Raw genomic sequence first — 19,092 nt, 5'->3', positions numbered from 1 at the left:
GTTCGGGATTCAGCACACCTGGGTTTGAATTTTGACTCTGCCAAGCTGCCTCATTGTAAGAGCTCAAAAAATGTTGGCTTCAAAAAGTATTACCTCACTTCCTCCCAGTGGGTTTGGATAGTAACCTTTTTATTTCCTCAATGCAAAAATTTTGACTTCAGCCTTGTCCATTGGGCTGAGGCTTCCAGTGTCTTCTCAGCTCAACTAAATTTTTCATCATGTACTAGGATGTAAGCTCCATGAGGTTGGCAGTTTTTTTGTATGTTATGTTCAGTGATAAAAGTTCAGTGTCTAAAACACAGTAGATTCTCATTAAATATTTGTTAGGAAAGTGAATACTGCACCTGTCAGCAGATTGAAGAAATAGATCTGTCCAATCATTACTATTACTTATAACTGCCCCTTCTGCCTGAACTATGAAATGTATTCCACACCTCACCTCTAATTCTCTCAATAAAATCATGAAGCAGGTCTGATTATTCCATTTTATAGGTGCGCAAGCTAAGTAATCTAAGACCCAGTGAGGTTAAAATTTGCCCAAGGCCACATAATTGCTAAGTGACACAACTGGAATTTGAATCCAAGGTTGGTTCCAACACTGTACTATGCTGCAATCGAGGAGCTCCTATGGTTTCCTGGGGAGAAGCAGTGAATCTTCTTTCCCTCTCATCCCTCTGATAGAGAATCCAAACTAGATGGTGAAGACTGCAGACAAAGAAGCTTGCGTTAAGGAAACAACAGGGCTAAAGACACTGCATTGTCAATAACTGCTGAAAAATCATGGCACTAATTAAGAAAGATGCTCCTTGTTCTGCCAAAAGCTCTATCTTCTTGCAGGGATCAATAAATCAAAAATAATTGTTTACTTTTTCTAGGCTCCCTGCCTTCTCTTCTGCCTGTATTTTTTTCCTTCTTTCTTTGTATAATGTGAGAGTTGACGAAGGACCCTCATTTTCACTAATGAAAGAAACTTAATTTTTTGGCACTATATCCTTCATTAGAAAGAGCAAAATCAACTTAGTGGTGGCCTCTGCTTCCTTCTATTTGTCCAAACCAGGACCCAAGATCAGCAGAAGGCTAGTTTTCACATGCAGTTTGAGCTCCCATTAAATCTATTGTTTCAGGAAGAGCACTTAAAGATAGATGGTAACAGGCACTAAAAATGACAGTAGTCCTTGCCACTTGCTTTATCTTTCCACTTTCTGTCCCAGTAGTGTATGTAAAGCCAACAGCATTATGGCCCCAAAGAACCTGGAATTCAGAAACCAGGTTATCCAGTGAATATAAGATGGACACAAGAGCAGAAATAAGTAATACCAACTTAAAGAAGTAGCAAGGAAAAAAATCTCCCATGCTGGGACATAACAGCAGATACATCCATAAGCAGAATTCTTGTCCAACCACAAGAAGAGTAAAGGAAGAAGACATTGGTCATGGCCTTCCAAAGACTGTGCAGTACATGTCCAGAGCTGTGCTACCAACTTATATATGCTTTATGGTACATGTAATAAGTCAAGTGATATGCTGATAAATGTTTAAAAATCAAATTCCTGGGAGAAGAAAAAAAGCAGTAATTTGTAACATTTGTCAATTATGGTGTAAATAGAGGGAGGAGCAAGATGGCGGAAGAGTAGGGTGTCCAAATCACCTGTCTCCACCAAACTACCTAGAAAACCTTCAAATTATCCTTAAAATCTATGAATTCGGCCTGAGATTTAAAGAGAGACCAGCTGGAATGCTACAGTGAGAAGAGTTCGCGCATCTATCAAGGTAGGAAGACGGGGAAAAAGAAATAAAGGAACAAAGGCCTCCAAGGGGGAGGGGCCCCGCGAGGAGCCGGGCTGAGGCCGGGGCGAGTGTCCCCAGGACAGGAGAGCCCCGTCCCGGAGGAGCAGGAGCTGCACCGACCTTCCCGGGCGGAAAGGGGCTCGTGGGGAGTGGGAGCAGGACCCAGGAGGGCGGGGATGCCCTCGGGCTCCCTGGGACAGTAACAGCAACTGCGCGCCCAGGAGAGTGCGCCGAGCTCCCTAAGGGCTGCAGCGCGCACGGCGGGACCCGGCGGGACCCGGAGCAGCTGAAGAGGCTCGGGCGGCGGCTCCGCGGAGGGGGCTGCGCGGCACCGGGAGCAGCTCGGAGGGGCTCGGGCAGAGGAAGAGGCTCCGTGCAGAGGGCGCTGCGCGGTTCCAGGAGCAGCTCGGAGGGGCTCGGGCGGCGGCTCCGCGGAGGGGGCTGCGGCCCGGGAGCGCGAATCCAACAGCGCAGGCTCCGGAGCACAGGGCGCCGGGACACAGCCCAGGATCCCGCCTCCCCCGGGACAGGCAGAGGCCGGGAGGGCCCAGGACAGCGAGGACGCTCCTGCCCCGAGCTGAGCAGAGCAGCGGCCCCGCCCCGGAGCCTCCAGGCCCTGCAGACGGAGTTCCTGCCGGAGCTGAATCCAGGTTTCCAGAGCTGCCCCTCCACTGGGGCTGTTCCTCCTGCGGCCTCACGGGGTAAACAACCCCCACTGAGCCCTGCACCAGGCAGGGGCACAGCAGCTCCCCCAACTGCTAACACCTGAAAATCAGCACAACAGGCCCCTCCCCCAGAAGATCAGCTAGACGGACAACTTCCAGGAGAAGCCAAGGACTTAAAAAACACAGAATCAGAAGATACTCCCCGGTGGTTCTTTTTTTTGTTTGTTTGTTTTTGTTTTTGTTTTTGTTTTTGTTTTGTTTTGCTTTTTGATTTGTTTCCTTCCCCCACCCCCTTTTTTTTCTCCTTTCTTTTTCTTTCTCTTTTTCTTCCTTTTTTTTTTTTCGTTTTTTTTTTCTTTTTCTTCCCTTTTTTTTTTTCTCTTTCTCTTTTCTTTCCTTCTTTCTCTCCTCTCTTTTTCTCTTTTTCCCAATACAACTTGCTTTTGGCCACTCTGCACTGAGCAAAATGACTAGAAGGAAAACCTCACCTCAAAAGAAAGAATCAGAAACAGTCCTCTCTCCCACAGAGTTACAAAATCTGGATTACAATTCAATGTCAGAAAGCCAATTCAGAAGCACTATTATACAGCTACTGGTGGCTCTAGAAAAAAGTATAAAGGACTCAAGAGACTTCATGACTGCAGAATTTAGAGCTAATCAGGCAGAAATTAAAAATCAATTGAATGAGATGCAATCCAAACTAGAAGTCCTAACGACGAGGGTTAACGAGGTGGAAGAACGAGTGAGTGACCTAGAAGACAAGTTGATAGCAAAGAGGGAAACTGAGGAAAAAAGAGACAAACAAAAGACCATGTAGATAGATTAAGGGAAATAAACGACAGCCTGAGGAAGAAAAACCTACGTTTAATTGGGGTTCCCGAGGGCGCCGAAAGGGACAGAGGGCCAGAATATGTATTTGAACAAATTCTAGCTGAAAACTTTCCTAATCTGGGAAGGGAAACAGGCATTCAGATCCAGGAAATAGAGAGATCCCCCCCTAAAATCAATAAAAACCGTTCAACACCTCGACATTTAATTGTGAAGCTTGCAAATTCCAAAGATAAAGAGAAGATCCTTAAAGCAGCAAGAGACAAGAAATCCCTGACTTTTATGGGGAGGAGTATTAGGGTAACAGCAGACCTCTCCACAGAGACCTGGCAGGCCAGAAAGGGCTGGCAGGATATATTCAAGGTCCTAAATGAGAAGAACATGCAACCAAGAATACTTTATCCAGCAAGGCTCTCATTCAAAATGGAAGGAGAGATAAAGAGCTTCCAAGACAGGCAGCAACTAAAAGAATATGTGACCTCCAAACCAGCTCTGCAAGAAATTTTAAGGGGGCCTCTTAAAATTCCCCTTTAAGAAGAAGTTCAGTGGAACAGTCCACAAAAACAAAGACTGAATAGATACCATGATGACACTAAACTCATATCTCTCAATAGTAACTCTGAATGTGAACGGGCTTAATGACCCCATCAAAAGGCGCAGGGTTTCAGACTGGATAAAAAAGCAGGACCCATCTATTTGCTGTCTACAAGAGACTCATTTTAGACAGAAGGACACCTACAGCCTGAAAATAAAAGGTTGGAGAACCATTTACCATTCGAATGGTCCTCAAAAGAAAGCAGGGGTAGCCATCCTTATATCAGATAAACTAAAATTTACCCCAAAGACTGTAGTGAGAGATGAAGAGGGACACTATATCATACTTAAAGGATCTATTCAACAAGAGGACTTAACAATTCTCAATATATATGCTCCGAATGTGGGAGCTGCCAAATATATAAATCAATTATTAACCAAAGTGAAGAAATACTTAGATAATAATACACTTATACTTGGTGACTTCAATCTAGCTCTTTCTATACTCGATAGGTCTTCTAAGCAAAACATCTCCAAAGAAACGAGAGCTTTAAATGATACACTGGACCAGATAGATTTCACAGATATCTACAGAACTTTACATCCAAACTCAACTGAATACACATTCTTCTCAAGCGCACATGGAACTTTCTCCAGAATAGACCACATATTGGGTCACAAATCAGGTCTGAACCGATACCAAAAGATTGGGATTGTCCCCTGCATATTCTCGGACCATAATGCCTTGAAATTAGAACTAAATCACAACAAGAAGTTTGGAAGGACCTCAAACACATGGAGGTTAAGGACCATCCTGCTAAAAGATAAAAGGGTCAACCAGGAAATTAAGGAAGAATTAAAAAGATTCATGGAAACTAATGAGAATGAAGATACAACCGTTCAAAATCTTTGGGATGCAGCAAAAGCAGTCCTAAGGGGGAAATACATCGCAATACAAGCATCCATTCAAAAACTGGAAAGAACTCAAATACAAAAGCTAACCTTACACATAAAGGAGCTAGAGAAAAAACAGCAAATAGATCCTACACCCAAGAGAAGAAGGGAGTTAATAAAGATTCGAGCAGAACTCAACGAAATCGAGACCAGAAGAACTGTGGAACAGATCAACGGAACCAGGAGTTGGTTCTTTGAAAGAATTAATAAGATAGATAAACCATTAGCCAGCCTTATTAAAAAGAAGAGAGAGAAGACTCAAATTAATAAAATCATGAATGAGAAAGGAGAGATCACTACCAACACCAAGGAAATACAAACGATTTTAAAAACATATTATGAACAGCTATACGCCAATAAATTAGGCAATCTAGAAGAAATGGACGCATTCCTGGAAAGCCACAAACTACCAAAACTGGAACAGGAAGAAATAGAAAACCTGAACAGGCCAATAACCAGGGAGGAAATTGAAGCAGTCATCAAAAACCTCCCAAGACACAAGAGTCCAGGGCCAGATGGCTTCCCAGGAGAATTTTATCAAACGTTTAAAGAAGAAATCATACCTATTCTCCTAAAGCTGTTTGGAAAGATAGAAAGAGATGGAGTACTTCCAAATTCGTTCTATGAAGCCAGCATCACCTTAATTCCAAAGCCAGACAAAGACCCCGCCAAAAAGGAGAATTACAGACCAATATCCCTGATGAACATGGATGCAAAAATTCTCAACAAGATACTGGCCAATAGGATCCAACAGTTCATTAAGAAAATTATTCACCATGACCAAGTAGGATTTATCCCCGGGACACAAGGCTGGTTCAACACGTGTAAAAAAATCAATGTCATTCATCATATCAGCAAGAGAAAAACCAAGAACCATATGATCCTCTCATTAGATGCAGAGAAAGCATTTGACAAAATAGAGCATCCATTCCTGATCAAAACTCTTCAGAGTGTAGGGATAGAGGGAACATTCCTCGACATCTTAAAAGCTATCTATGAAAAGCCCACAGCAAATATCATTCTCAATGGGGAAGCACTGGGAGCCTTTCCCCTAAGATCAGGAACAAGACAGGGATGTCCACTCTCACCACTGCTATTCAACATAGTACTGGAAGTCCTAGCCTCAGCAATCAGACAACAAAAAGACATTAAAGGCATTCAAATTGGCAAAGAAGAAGTCAAACTCTCCCTCTTCGCCGATGACATGATACTCTACATAGAAAACCCAAAAGTCTCCACCCCAAGATTGCTAGAACTCATACAGCAATTCGGTAGCGTGGCAGGATACAAAATCAATGCCCAGAAGTCAGTGGCATTTCTATACACTAACAATGAGACTGAAGAAAGAGAAATTAAGGAGTCAATCCCATTTACAATTGCACCCAAAAGCATAAGATACCTAGGAATAAACCTCACCAAAGATGTAAAGGATCTATACCCTCAAAACTATAGAACACTTCTGAAAGAAATTGAGGAAGACACAAAGAGATGGAAAAATATTCCATGCTCATGGATTGGCAGAATTAATATTGTAAAAATGTCAATGTTACCCAGGGCAATATACACGTTTAATGCAATCCCTATCAAAATACCATGGACTTTCTTCAGAGAGTTAGAACAAATTATTTTAAGATTTGTGTGGAATCAGAAAAGACCCCGAATAGCCAGGGGAATTTTAAAAAAGAAAACCATATCTGGGGGCATCACAATGCCAGATTTCAGGTTGTACTACAAAGCTGTGGTCATCAAGACAGTGTGGTACTGGCACAAAAACAGACACATAGATCAGTGGAACAGAATAGAGAATCCAGAAGTGGACCCTGAACTTTATGGGCAACTAATATTCGATAAAGGAGGAAAGACTATCCATTGGAAGAAAGACAGTCTCTTCAATAAATGGTGCTGGGAAAATTGGACATCCACATGCAGAAGAATGAAACTAGACCACTCTCTTTCACCATACACAAAGATAAACTCAAAATGGATGTAAGATCTAAATGTGAGACAAGATTCCATCAAAATCTTAGAGAAGAACACAGGCAACACCCTTTTTGAACTCGGCCATAGTAACTTCTTGCAAGATACATCCACAAAGGCAAAAGAAACAAAAGCAAAAATGAACTATTGGGACTTCATCAAGATAAGAAGCTTTTGCACAGCAAAGGATACAGTCAACAAAACTCAAAGACAACCTACAGAATGGGAGAAGATATTTGCAAATGACATATCAGATAAAGGGCTAGTTTCCAAGATCTATAAAGAACTTATTAAACTCAACACCAAAGAAACAAACAATCCAATCATGAAATGGGCAAAAGACATGAACAGAAATCTCACAGAGGAAGACATAGACATGGCCAACATGCATATGAGAAAATGCTCTGCATCACTTGCCATCAGGGAAATACAAATCAAAACTACAATGAGATACCACCTCACACCAGTGAGAATGGGGCAAATTAACAAGGCAGGAAACCACAAATGTTGGAGAGGATGCGGAGAAAAGGGAACCCTCTTACACTGTTGGTGGGAATGTGAACTGGTGCAGCCACTCTGGAAAACTGTGTGGAGGTTCCTCAAACAGTTAAAAATATACCTGCCCTACGACCCAGCAATTGCACTGTTGGGGATTTACCCCAAAGATACAAATGCAATGAAACGCCGGGACACCTGCACCCCGATGTTTATAGCAGCAATGGCCACGATAGCCAAACTGTGGAAGGAGCCTCGGTGTCCAACGAAAGATGAATGGATAAAGAAGATGTGGTTTATGTATACAATGGAATATTACTCAGCTATTAGAAATGACAAATACCCACCATTTGCTTCAACGTGGATGGAACTGGAGGGTATTATGCTGAGTGAAGTAAGTCAGTCGGAGAAGGACAAACATTATATGTTCTCATTCATTTGGGGAATATAAATAATAGTGAAAGGGAAAATAAGGGAAGGGAGAAGAAATGTGTGGGAAATATCAGAAAGGGAGACAGAACGTAAAGACTGCTAACTCTGGGAAACGAACTAGGGGTGGTAGAAGGGGAGGAGGGCGGGGGGTGGGAGTGAATGGGTGACGGGCACTGGGTGTTATTCTGTATGTTAGTAAATTGAACACCAATAAAATATAAAAAAAAATTATGGTGTAAATATTCTCACCATTGCAATTGCAAGCAACCAACATGAATGTTGGATTTGGGGAAAGATGTGTACAATTGATCCTTGTAGGTCAAAACAAGCATGCTCAGCATCCCCAGTGGTACTGCCCCAGAAATATTTCGACTATAATTTAGCTTCCCATGTGATTTAGCCCCTAGGAGAGAATTTACTTATCTGCCTTAATATTATCTGCTTGATGGCTAACTCTCCCTTTCAGTGGCAATAGATATATTTTTATGATAGTTTATGTATTGGTCTAGTGGCAGTCAGTTGCTGGAGCCAGACCACACCAACAGGAATAGCCAACAAGGCTAGGGAGCATAGCCAAAGAATGGTGACAGGCCACAGTATGACCTCCCATTGGGGACCAGTGCAGCTGACCCACTGGTCTTCCCTCTGCCATGTGTGAAGTCCTCATCACCCTCTGCTGTAACAGTTTAAATTCCAAAGGATGGTTATGGGAACATATTTATCCTTGGCACACTGTGGTGTTAGACTGAAAAATTTCACTGATATGTTAAGCAAGTAGGCTAATTAGAATAAAAGAAACATCTACTGAGGACATTTACCCACCTCCACATGCTCTTAAGTGCATCCCTACTAACTTGACTATACCTTTTCCCATAAAACATATAAAAAGGGTAATTAGGGAAAAGCCTTATGGTCCCTGTTACATATTCTATAGCTTCTTGAATAATCTCCCCTCTAAAAAAAAATTCTTCAACAGTGTGCAAACATCAAGGTTTCTCCATCCCTATGGAAATCTCTCTCCCTTCGTGAAATGAGGACATGATAAAAAAAAAATAATATTAAATTTGGGGTAAACAAAAGGAAGAGGTATTTTGAGCCAGATGATGGACCATCAAAAGGACAATTTGATAATGCACTGTCTGCAGACTTCATAGGAAGGCGAAATAACTGTGTGTAGCTCCAAATCAAAACTTGGAGTTTATCATTATAGACTAATGGTTTCTACTTGCAAAGTTCCCACTGCAGCTGGCCAAAGAGTTGTAATAATCAATTGGGTTCTGATTACATGCATTTAGCTCAACTGTGAAAAGCAAGTGGAGTCAAGTGGAACTTGAAGCTGTAGAGAATTAAACTGTCTGGCTTAAGCAGTATAGTTTGGGGGGCTCAGACTGTACTGCTACAGAAGGGAACATGTAGGCTACTGATGATGTGGAGTTAGGGAAGACCTAACAAGTAGTTGTGGCTACACCATTCAGCCTGGTCATGCTAGAAACCCTATTATCTAGTACAATTACAATGATCCCTGGGCTCCCACTTCACCCAGTCCACCCCAGACAAGAAAGATCTGGAGTTAAATCCAGTAGAGCCATCTCCAACTGGCTATGCGTTCAAGGATGAGGCTCAGAAACTTTCCTAGAATGGTAATGTCAAATCTTTATTTCAGGGAGAAGAGAAAATTTTATTTATTTTCACTTGTGTGGTGGGGAATCTTCTTACCATCTGAGTTCATTTCCTGCTTCTGCATGGATGATCTACAGATGTGTCCCTTCAGGGTTATCAACATGAATTGTCATTCTCAGTGTCCAGTATTACAGCTACACAGGAGATGGGAGTCATGGGGAGGCAGCAATCAGACACTACGTTTTTAGACAAATCCCCATGACTTGTCTATTTTCTTATTTGTGTAATAAGTGATGCCAATAAACTGCAATTAATTAAGTCTATTAAATGTGAAACTGGGGCAAGGAGTGTATAGAAACTCCCTGTATTATCTTTGCAACTTTTCTACAAGTCTAAACTATTCTAAGATAAAACACTTCAAAACAAAAGACTACTAAGCAATTTCTGGTTCATTGAGATTTTGCTTCAGGTTCAAGATATCACTCAGCTCATAACATGATGGCTCTAGTAGGCAGGTCTGGACTTGAGAATCCGGTTGAAAATTCACCAATGGGATTATCTCCATTATAAAAAAAACTGCATAGATATAAGACTAGAAGAGGCAATTGCTGCCTTTGGAGGATGGGCTTCCATAGGCAAGGTAGGGGAAGGGGTTCTTATTTCTTTCATTTTTCTTTGTCCTCTAAATCTTCCACCATTACTTTTGAGGGAAATCAGAGTTGCAAAAAGGCTTCACTCTTGCCTGACCATCTGCAACGGAAAGCTTCTTAGTGTAATGTACCTTTAGGATCTGGTCTTGCTTCTCTGGTTTCATCATCCACTACTCTTCCTCTTCCTATAGATGACAGTATTTCTGGATAATTCTATATGCCCATAATTGTTCCAGACATCCTGTGTGGTTTCACAACTCTGAATCTTTGTGCATCAATCTTACAACTTGCCTCCTCCCCAGTCTAAATTTTGGGTGTTTCCTTCAAAACTTAGCTAATATCACCTTTCTTGGGAAAGCTTCCCTGACCTCACCAAGCCTCACTACAGAATTCATGCTCTCTTGTCACTGCCAGACACAGGTTTCTATCATTGCACTTATCATGCTGACTGGTACTGATCTGTCTGCATGGTTAGCCCACCTACAAAATCCCGAGGGCAGGATAGTGTGTGATGTATTACAACATTCCCAGTGACTACTACAGTGTCTGGCATATGGAACATATTACAATAAATCTTTTTTGGGTGGATACTGAATGGACTCACCAGCAGATGTTTGGTTACTCCCAGAAGGCAGCATCACTGACTTATGAAAGGAGAAAGGTTGACCAAGAGCCAAAAAAGAAAGGCACAACCAAACTGGGAAGTCAGGTGAGAAGTGGCTGGAACTATAATATAACAGGCACAGGAATAAAGTTGACCAGGAACCTCATCTGAGTCAGAGCCAGGATGAGTGAGTCTGAGCTGCAAGGGCTGCCTCTTCTGAGGTCCCAGGGCAAAAGCTCTAAAGTTATCTTCCTGTGAGATGTCAGCCAAGACATTCTAACCCAACTTGTCTTGTTTACTCATATAATCCTTAAATTGTTAGGAACAAAATGCCCATTGGAGAACATCAAGTCTAATGGTCTGTAAACTGCACTTTCACAGGAATCTGAGATTCTAAAGAATTATTTCAAAGACAGAGGGTGTGGAGGAGTTTGGCGCTCCAGACACTCTAACAGGGCAGTTCCATTCGTCACTGGCTTACAGAGTGGCACTCCACAGAAAATTATTGAAGAAACAATTCTGCTGATAAAGCAAAGGCAGAGATGGAGGGAGGGAGGAAGTAAGAAAGAAAAAGAGAGAGGAAGGAAGCTTGAAATGAGGGAGAGGAAGTCTGGGAAGGAAGGGAAAGAAGAGGGAGAAGGAAAAAGGGAGATGGAGGGAGGACAAAACAAAAAAAGATGGAGAGAGGGAAGAAGGAAACTAGAAAGAAAAGGAAGCAAAGGAGGAAGGAAGGACAGAAGGAGACAGGAAAGGAAAGAAGAAAGGCAAGAGGGAGGGAGGTAAGGAGGGAGGGAGGTAAAAGAGAGGAAGGAGGGAGCAAATTTAAAGAAGAGAAACAGAAAAGGAAAAAAACCAACTCCTAATAACATCCAAACAAATCTTTCATGAGAAAATGAGGAGTCAGGAGAGGTGAATTTCTGAGGTCATGCAGGAAGGAAATGGCACTGTCACAATGATGACTCTAGTCCTCTCATTCCCAACTCAGCACACCACATTTGAGAACATAAGTTCCATCAGCTCCATCTTCTTCCCCCTTCACCCCATAATGCAGTAAGTCACCCTAATAAAAGCTCCCAAGCTACAGTGCCCAATGAAGTGAAAAGCAAAGGTGAAAGTAGGTATTGTGAAATTAAAAACTTCAAATAGGAGATCAGACACTCTGGCCATCTCATGAGCCATGAATCCTGAAAAAAAGATGTTGCTAAATAGGGAATCCTCATGACCTGCTCCCACAAATGGTGGCGGGGGGGAAATGATTCATAATTAGGGCAGCAATTGCTTGCATGGAAATAAGAGCTATATGCCTGGAAATCCCTTGTCCTCCTAAAGGATTCAAATATGCCCCAAGTGAGGCATTCATATTCCCGAATTACTGAGGAAACAAATCCCTCTTCAAAGATCATACAAGAGAGAACTTGAATAAGATATGGAGGGATGGTTAGTGGAATATAGGGTCTGGGGGTTGCTATAATTGTTCATTCAGCATGCCTTTTTCTGAGGGCCTCCTTTATGCAGTACTACCCTAGGAAATGGATAGATAGGAATGAGGATGTGGGGCCCTGTTCTCAAAAGCTCAAAGTCTAATAGGTAGACTATCCTGATTATAATACTATATGATAAGGACTTTCATGATGTAGGGGAGGGATGGTGAGAACCTCCTATCCCACCTATCTGAGCACTTATCCCAGTACAGGAGAGTAGAGAAGAGCTCCTAGCTCAGTAGTTCTCAACTTTAACTGGCATGTGGATTACTAGGGGGATCTTGTTCAAGTGTGAGTTCTGATTCAGTAACTCTGGGATGGGGCCTCAGATTTTGCATGTCCAGTGGAATTCAGATGAAGCTGATGCTGCTGGTTGCAGACTACACAGAGAGAAGCAAGGTCCTAGAACAGAGTCACTCAAAACATGGACCATGGACTAGCAGCATCGCTATCACTTTTGAGTATGAATAAATGCAAATGCTCAGGTTTTCCTACAGACCTCCTAAATCAGAATCTCTGAGGATAAAGCCCAGAAAGCTGTGTTCTATCAAATTCTCAAGGTGATTCTTACAAACGCTAAGATTTGAGAAGTAGCATCTTTGTGGATCTATTTGAACTGAGTCCTAAAGAAAGAGATAAGATGGGGTGCCTGAGTGGCTCAATGGTTGGGCGTCTACCTTTGGCTCAGGGCGTGATCCCAGGGTGCCGGGATTGAGTCCCACATCGGGCTCCTTGCATGAAGCCTGCTTCTCCCTCTGCCTGTGTCTCTGCCTCTCTCTCTCTCTGTGTCTCTCATGATTAAATAAATAAATAAAATCTTAAAAAAAAGAGAGAGATAAGATTACCATGTTAAAAACTCCACTCAACAGCATCTATTATAGACTCCACTGTCTGCCTCCAAATTCAGCTCCAACAAATATTTCTCATTCACTTGGCCAGATCAACATCATTGCTAAGGCAAAACTGGATCTGATTTCCCATGAACTGAGACAGGCTTGAAAACTCTTGGAGAGGGAAAGAAGGATACATCCTATTGAAATGTCACAAAGATGGAAAGTGCGTGGCATGTGTGCCACCCCATGCTCATTCTGTTTCTGTGACAGACATCATTAATCAGTCCCTGATCTCTTTCTTGCTTCACCCAGGCCCTATCTCAGAAATCTCAACCTAGTTCTCCAGGCATCCCTTACTGACTGAGAGAAGCTTATACATAAGAGAAAGCCCATCTAGTCCTTTAAATCATCATGGATGGAGAACTCTAGTCAAAATAAATATTTTACCAGGTATGAGAAAAAAGCAGCCCCATTGTTTTTCTTCCTAGTGTGCATTTCTCAGAAAGAAGAATCTTTATGCCAGAGTCATAGGTGGGAGTGACCAAACTACCTATTCAGCAAGTGACATTTGCATATTTCATCCAAGAGAAAGAATAGAAGGGGGAGGAAATGCACATTTACTGAGCATATACTCTGTATCGTGTACCTTCACAAGGGCATATAGAATATTTCATCTGATCCGCACCATAAACATACAGAGTAAATTTTGTCATCCTTATTCTATTAGAGGAGTTTCAGAGAAGTTATGTGAGTTGCCTGCTCTCAAGCAGCTAGTAAAGAGCCTAAATTCAAGCCCAGGTCTCTCTGGCTTGAAACATGGGTCTTTTGCTATTACACTTTAATAAACAGAGGCATTGCTGATACGGTTGATTAAAAAAAAATAATAAGGCCACATAATAGCATGGGCTTCAAGATAGTTATTTCTAGACAGCTCTAACTATTTTAAAAGAGTCCATGGATTCTCTTAAGAGGGCTTTTTTTAGCCCAGAATCTCTGAGTTTCAGATGGTCTGGGATGAAGATTTCATCTTCTGGTTGATTCCAAAGGACTTGAGAGTGTGGCCTGGAATATTTGCCTCAGGAGCACAAAATCCTGTAGAAACAAATTGGTGGCTTTATTAGACAAAACCCAAAGGGATGGCAGCAGCAGCTCCAGAGCAGGGTCCAACTGTGGCGGCCAGAGTCATGGCAGAGCAAGTGTTTAGAGAGTTTTTTCCCCTCTTTGATGGAGTTTTAGTTGAAAGGAATGCAGCTGAAACTGTAACCAAAGGAGGTATTATGCTTCCAGAAAAATCTCAAGGAAAAGTGTTGCAAGCAACAGTAGTAGCTGTTGGATCGGGTCCTAAAGGAAAGGGTGGAGAGATTGAGCCAGTTAGTGTGAAAGTTGGAGATAAAGTTCTTCTCTCAGAATATGGAGGCACCAAAGTAGTTCTAGATGACAAGGGTTATTTCTTATTTAGAGATGGTGACATTATCGGGAAGTATGTGGACTGAAATCATTATTCAAATAGCATGAAGTGAAGCTGCCCATTCTAGTGAAGTTGTGAAATCTTTCATCATGTAAATAATTTTCATGTCTGTCTTTTATAATAAACTAATGGTATCCAAACTAATGATATCCAGTGTCTCTGAAGTTTAGTTCTAGTCTACCGATACAAACATTAGCAAATAAAAATACATAAATGAGAAAAAAAAAAACCCAAAGGGATGATCTCTTGCTTTAAATACTAATTCTGCAACCTGATTTTTTTCCTAAATTGGCCCTTGCTGGCGAGTATAATGCAATAAATACATCAATCTTATTGTTATTATTGTATATTATAATAATAATTACATTATTATCACTATTACTTTTATAGCAATGTCACATTGGGTTCTCTAAAAACAGATGCTGAAATGGAATTTGGGGTGCAAGATGTTTATTAGGAGTCAACATCTATGAAGGGAAATGGGAAAGAAACAACGATGGGGCAGAGAGGTTGAACTGCAATCAAACTTGAAAAGCCTGAGACCCCCCCAACAAGGAGCTTTGGAACAAATATCATGCATTAGGGTTGTTCCTCTTCAGGCCAAAATGCTCCAACCTTTATAAATCTGCCTCATTCAGGGGCATGTGGGTGGTGTAGCCAGTTTGTGCCCCCGACTCTTGATTTCAGCTAAGATCTCAAGGTTATGAGATTGAGCCTGATGTCCTGCTCTGCGCTCAGCGGAGTATGAAGACTGCTTGTCCCTCTCCCTCCCCTCCCCCTGCCCTGCTCTCTCTCTCTCAAATAAATAAAATCTTTAAAAAAATAAATAAATCTGCCTCATTCAGTCTCTAGATACTGGATGCTCTGGGAAGAAAGTGATGATACAGCTCTCTAGAGCTGAGGCAAAGCTTGAAGGAATGAGTAGCTACAGACACTCTGCTGACCACATTCCTTATAGCTGGACAGCAAGTCCTTCTTTAAAGGAGGATGCAGACATTTGACCGGGGCTTTACAATTTATGACATTTTCATATCTATTATGACTTTTGCTCCTTGCCACCCAGATGCGATCACAGTATGCCATAGTAGATTCCACAGTTGTTCAAAATATTTGCTGTCCTACTTTTCACGGTGGAAGAAGTAATTCCTGTTCCATTGACATTGGGATCAGTTATGTGACTTGCATTGGCCAATGAGATATAAGTGAAAGTAACGTGTACCAGTTCTGAGCAGAATCTTTAAGGGCCACTTTTGGAGCGCTGACATCTTCTCTCCTTTCTTTTTTCCTCTACTAAGAGTCCAGATGTTCTACACGGGAGCTGCTCCTTCAGCATGGGTTCCTGAGTAAAGGGCCAAAGCTGTAGGCTCTCCACAATGGACAGCTTTGTGAGAGAGATAGAGACCTGTATTGTTTCACATAACTTAGCCTAGATTAACTAAAACAGCTCCCATCACCTACAAGACATAAAGCTCAAGCTTCCCAACAAGGCTTTATATCACCCAACCTCTGCCCATCTTTCTACTCTCATCTCTCATCAGGCCTCACCTTGCTTTGCTCTAACCATATCAAACCCATTTCCCTTCTTGAAAAACTCCTACCCCCTCTCCAAGCTTTAGCTAAAATAGTCTCTCGTCTATGTGATTTTTCCCTCACTCCCTTTCCTTAAGCAGAAACAACTCCTTCAATCTTTCCCATTGGCCTGGGTAGAAACTATTTTGTTAGATCCTGCCCAGTGCCTAGTACACTGTCAGGGACTCAGCAGGTGGTCAATAAATATTTGGTGGAATAAATCACAATGTATACCCAGGTGTTAATGTGTACCGGGCACTGTAATAAGTGCTTGATGTAGATTATTTAACTTTCACCAATATTCCCTATTTTAAAAATGGGAAAACTAAGGCCCAGAAGGTTAAGTAACTAGTTTGTGTTTTAAGTGACAAAAGCAGGCAGTCTAATTCTGCAGCACACTTAAGCACTGTGCTATCTGTACCAATCCACATGTGCCCAGATTCTAACAGTTTCTTACACATAGCAGACACTCCATACATGGAAGTAGTGGTGTATTGGAGATCTATCCCTAGTGCAGGCAGAGGGAGTACAATGATTGTAATAAATTTGAAAGCAATAATAAAATCAATGAAAATCTGGTCTTATATATATTATCACCATACACTAGCAGTTCTAAACAATGTCACTGATAAAACATTCTTCCCTGCCACGGTGGATCATTTCCATGCCCCAACCCCTTATTACAGCACTGAATGGTCATTAAATGAATGAATGAACTGACTGATAGAATTGAGGGTAATATGAATGATGGAGATGTAACAGTTGACAGAGAACAAGCCTATTATCTCCATGACTTTCAATTAAAGCAAAGCCAGTAGCCTAGGTTGACATGTTGTCTCCCTTGGGTGATGGGCGAGTATTTGGCGGGGGGCGGGGGGGGATACCAGCCAGCCCAACTGGATGGGCCTGGCATTATGGAAAGGATGAAAATCATCCATTTTGTAAATCCAAAGACACCACCCAGCAACCTGAGGCCTGGGGACAGAGAAATATCTCACCTTGGTCATCCTCCCTAGGCCAGTGACCAGAGCTGCAGAAAAGCAAATAAAATTCAGGAAAGAATCTGGAACCTGCATTTATATAGGCACCATTGGGCAATGACCCAAATTTTTATAGCCTGCTGCTCAGCAAAGTATCATTCTGACAGGAAAAAGAGAAATGAAAATCCTGGACATTCCTTTTGAGTAAGTTCTATTTCTTGGGCCTTTGATGATAATGTTTTTGGACACTTTATCATAACAGAGAATGGCAGTGTCAGTATTTCTACCTTTCCACATCAGTGTAGAATTCCCTAATATTTGGTAAAATCAAAATCCAGAAAAATACAGCATCTGTTTAAACAAATCTCACCTAGCCCTGTAATCCCAATCTGGAGGACCGCTCAGTTAATTGGTCTACATGCCTGTGTCTTTGACTAGGTTGTGAGTTTCTGGAATATGGAGATACTCTCTCATTCCCCTAGAAACAAAAGTAGCCTTTGGTTTGTTGAATGAATAAAGGATGACTTTGTTTCTTTCCATCATGGTCTAACCTGGTGAATGCTCTCTTCGGATGCCTTCCCCCAAGTGATTGACTCAGTCACACAGAATGTCTTCCCCATTCATGGAGAGGAGAGGATCTAGAGATCTGGATCTAGAGACTTATCCATGGGATAAGTCCCAAAACATTTTATTTCAATCAGAAATGCCTCCCACAGGCTGCTCACTTTTTCTCCAAAGTGTTTGCCAATGATCTTTGGGTTGATCACATCAGTGAGAGGGTCTCAATGAAGGGTTAATGGCTTGCAGGACTTTTTCTTAACACCTGTTAATTTCTCTCTTCGTGAGGAGAGGACATATCAGAATTTGCCAAACCATAGTGAGGAAGAAGCAATCACATTAGAGCAGTGGTTCTCGGCTGGGGGAGATTTTGCCCCCAAGGACCCAAGGGACATTTGGTAATGTTTGGGTACATTTTTGGTTATTAACAACCAAAAAGGGGAGGATGCTGCTGCTGAATCTAGTGAGTAGAGGTCAAGGATGCTTCTAAACATCCTCCAGTGGAGAGAACTTACTTCCTTGCTACATAGTCAAGAATTCTCAGCTGCAAATGTCACTAACACCAAAGGTAAGAAACTGCATTATAGGCATTGGAGGTTAGAAGCAGTAAAGGTATGAAGTCACACATTCCACTATTTTGGGGAAAATAATAGTAATGATAATGATAACCAGCAGCAATAGCAGTAAACACCTACTGGGTGGCAGACACTCTTGTAAGTATTTTTACACTTAACTGTTTTAATCCTTATCCAACTACTTCCAACTCCTCGAAGTCCCCTTCAAGGCAGGGACTGTTACTATCCCCATTTTACTAATGTGGACACTGCAGCACCCAAAGTCACCCAGCTGGTGAGTGTCAGAGCTGCTACTGCCACAACTGCCTGGCTCTATATCTGTATTCTTTCTTTTTAATTGTATTTAAATTCAATTTAATTAACATATCGTGCATTGTTAGCTTCAGAAGTAGAATTTAGAGAGTCATCGGTTGCATAGAACACCCAGTGCTCATTCCATCAAGGACCCTCCTTAATGCTTAACCACTCTGGTGAACTGAAAATCAGAGACAATTTCAGTTCTGGCTTTTAAGTTCATTTCTTTAGGAAAGAGACAGAACTCAAGAAAGCAAAGCACTTGCCCTTCTTTAGGATTTTGTGGATGGAAGATATCAGGGCTAAAGACTGAGCAGTGATTAATATCTGCAATTGCAAACCCACGAGTCAGAGATGAGGCTCTATGCCCGCCATGGCAGCTAATGAGGGAGACTGGTGTAGTGGAAAGAACATTATGTCAGGAAGCAAAAAAATGTGGATTTGGGGTACAGCTCTGCCACAAATATGTTGTGGCTTTGAGCAAGTGAATTTATTTTTTTTAATTTATTTTTTATTGGTGTTCAATTTACCAACATACAGAATAACCCCCAGTGCCCGTCACCCTTTCACTCCCACCCCCCCGCCCTCCTCCCCTTCCACCACCTCTAGTTCGTTTCCCAGAGTTAGCAGTCTTTACGTTCTGTCTCCCTTTCTGATAAAGAAGATGTGGTTTATGTATACAATGGAATATTACTCAGCTATTAGAAATGACAAATACCCACTATTTGCTTCAACGTGGATGGAACTGGAGGGTATTATGCTGAGTGAAGTAAGTCAGTCGGAGAAG

At 41.9% G+C, this 19,092-nt stretch overlaps 1 protein-coding gene and 1 pseudogene across 2 annotated transcripts in view; one reads left to right on the top strand and one right to left on the bottom strand.

The window, feature by feature from the left end:
- The window catches only part of SHISA9 (shisa family member 9), a 288,046-nt gene that overhangs the window by 81,497 nt on the left and 187,457 nt on the right, over positions 1 to 19,092 (bottom strand). The window lies entirely within an intron of this gene.
- Positions 14,046 to 14,506, top strand: LOC140637624 (10 kDa heat shock protein, mitochondrial pseudogene; annotated as a pseudogene).

Source organism: Canis lupus, chromosome 8, assembly GCF_048164855.1.
Source record: "Canis lupus baileyi chromosome 8, mCanLup2.hap1, whole genome shotgun sequence".
In the NCBI taxonomy this organism is placed as follows: domain Eukaryota; kingdom Metazoa; phylum Chordata; class Mammalia; order Carnivora; family Canidae; genus Canis; species Canis lupus.
Note: the sequence above shows the minus strand (reverse complement) of the source record. Positions and strands in the feature narration are given on the sequence as shown.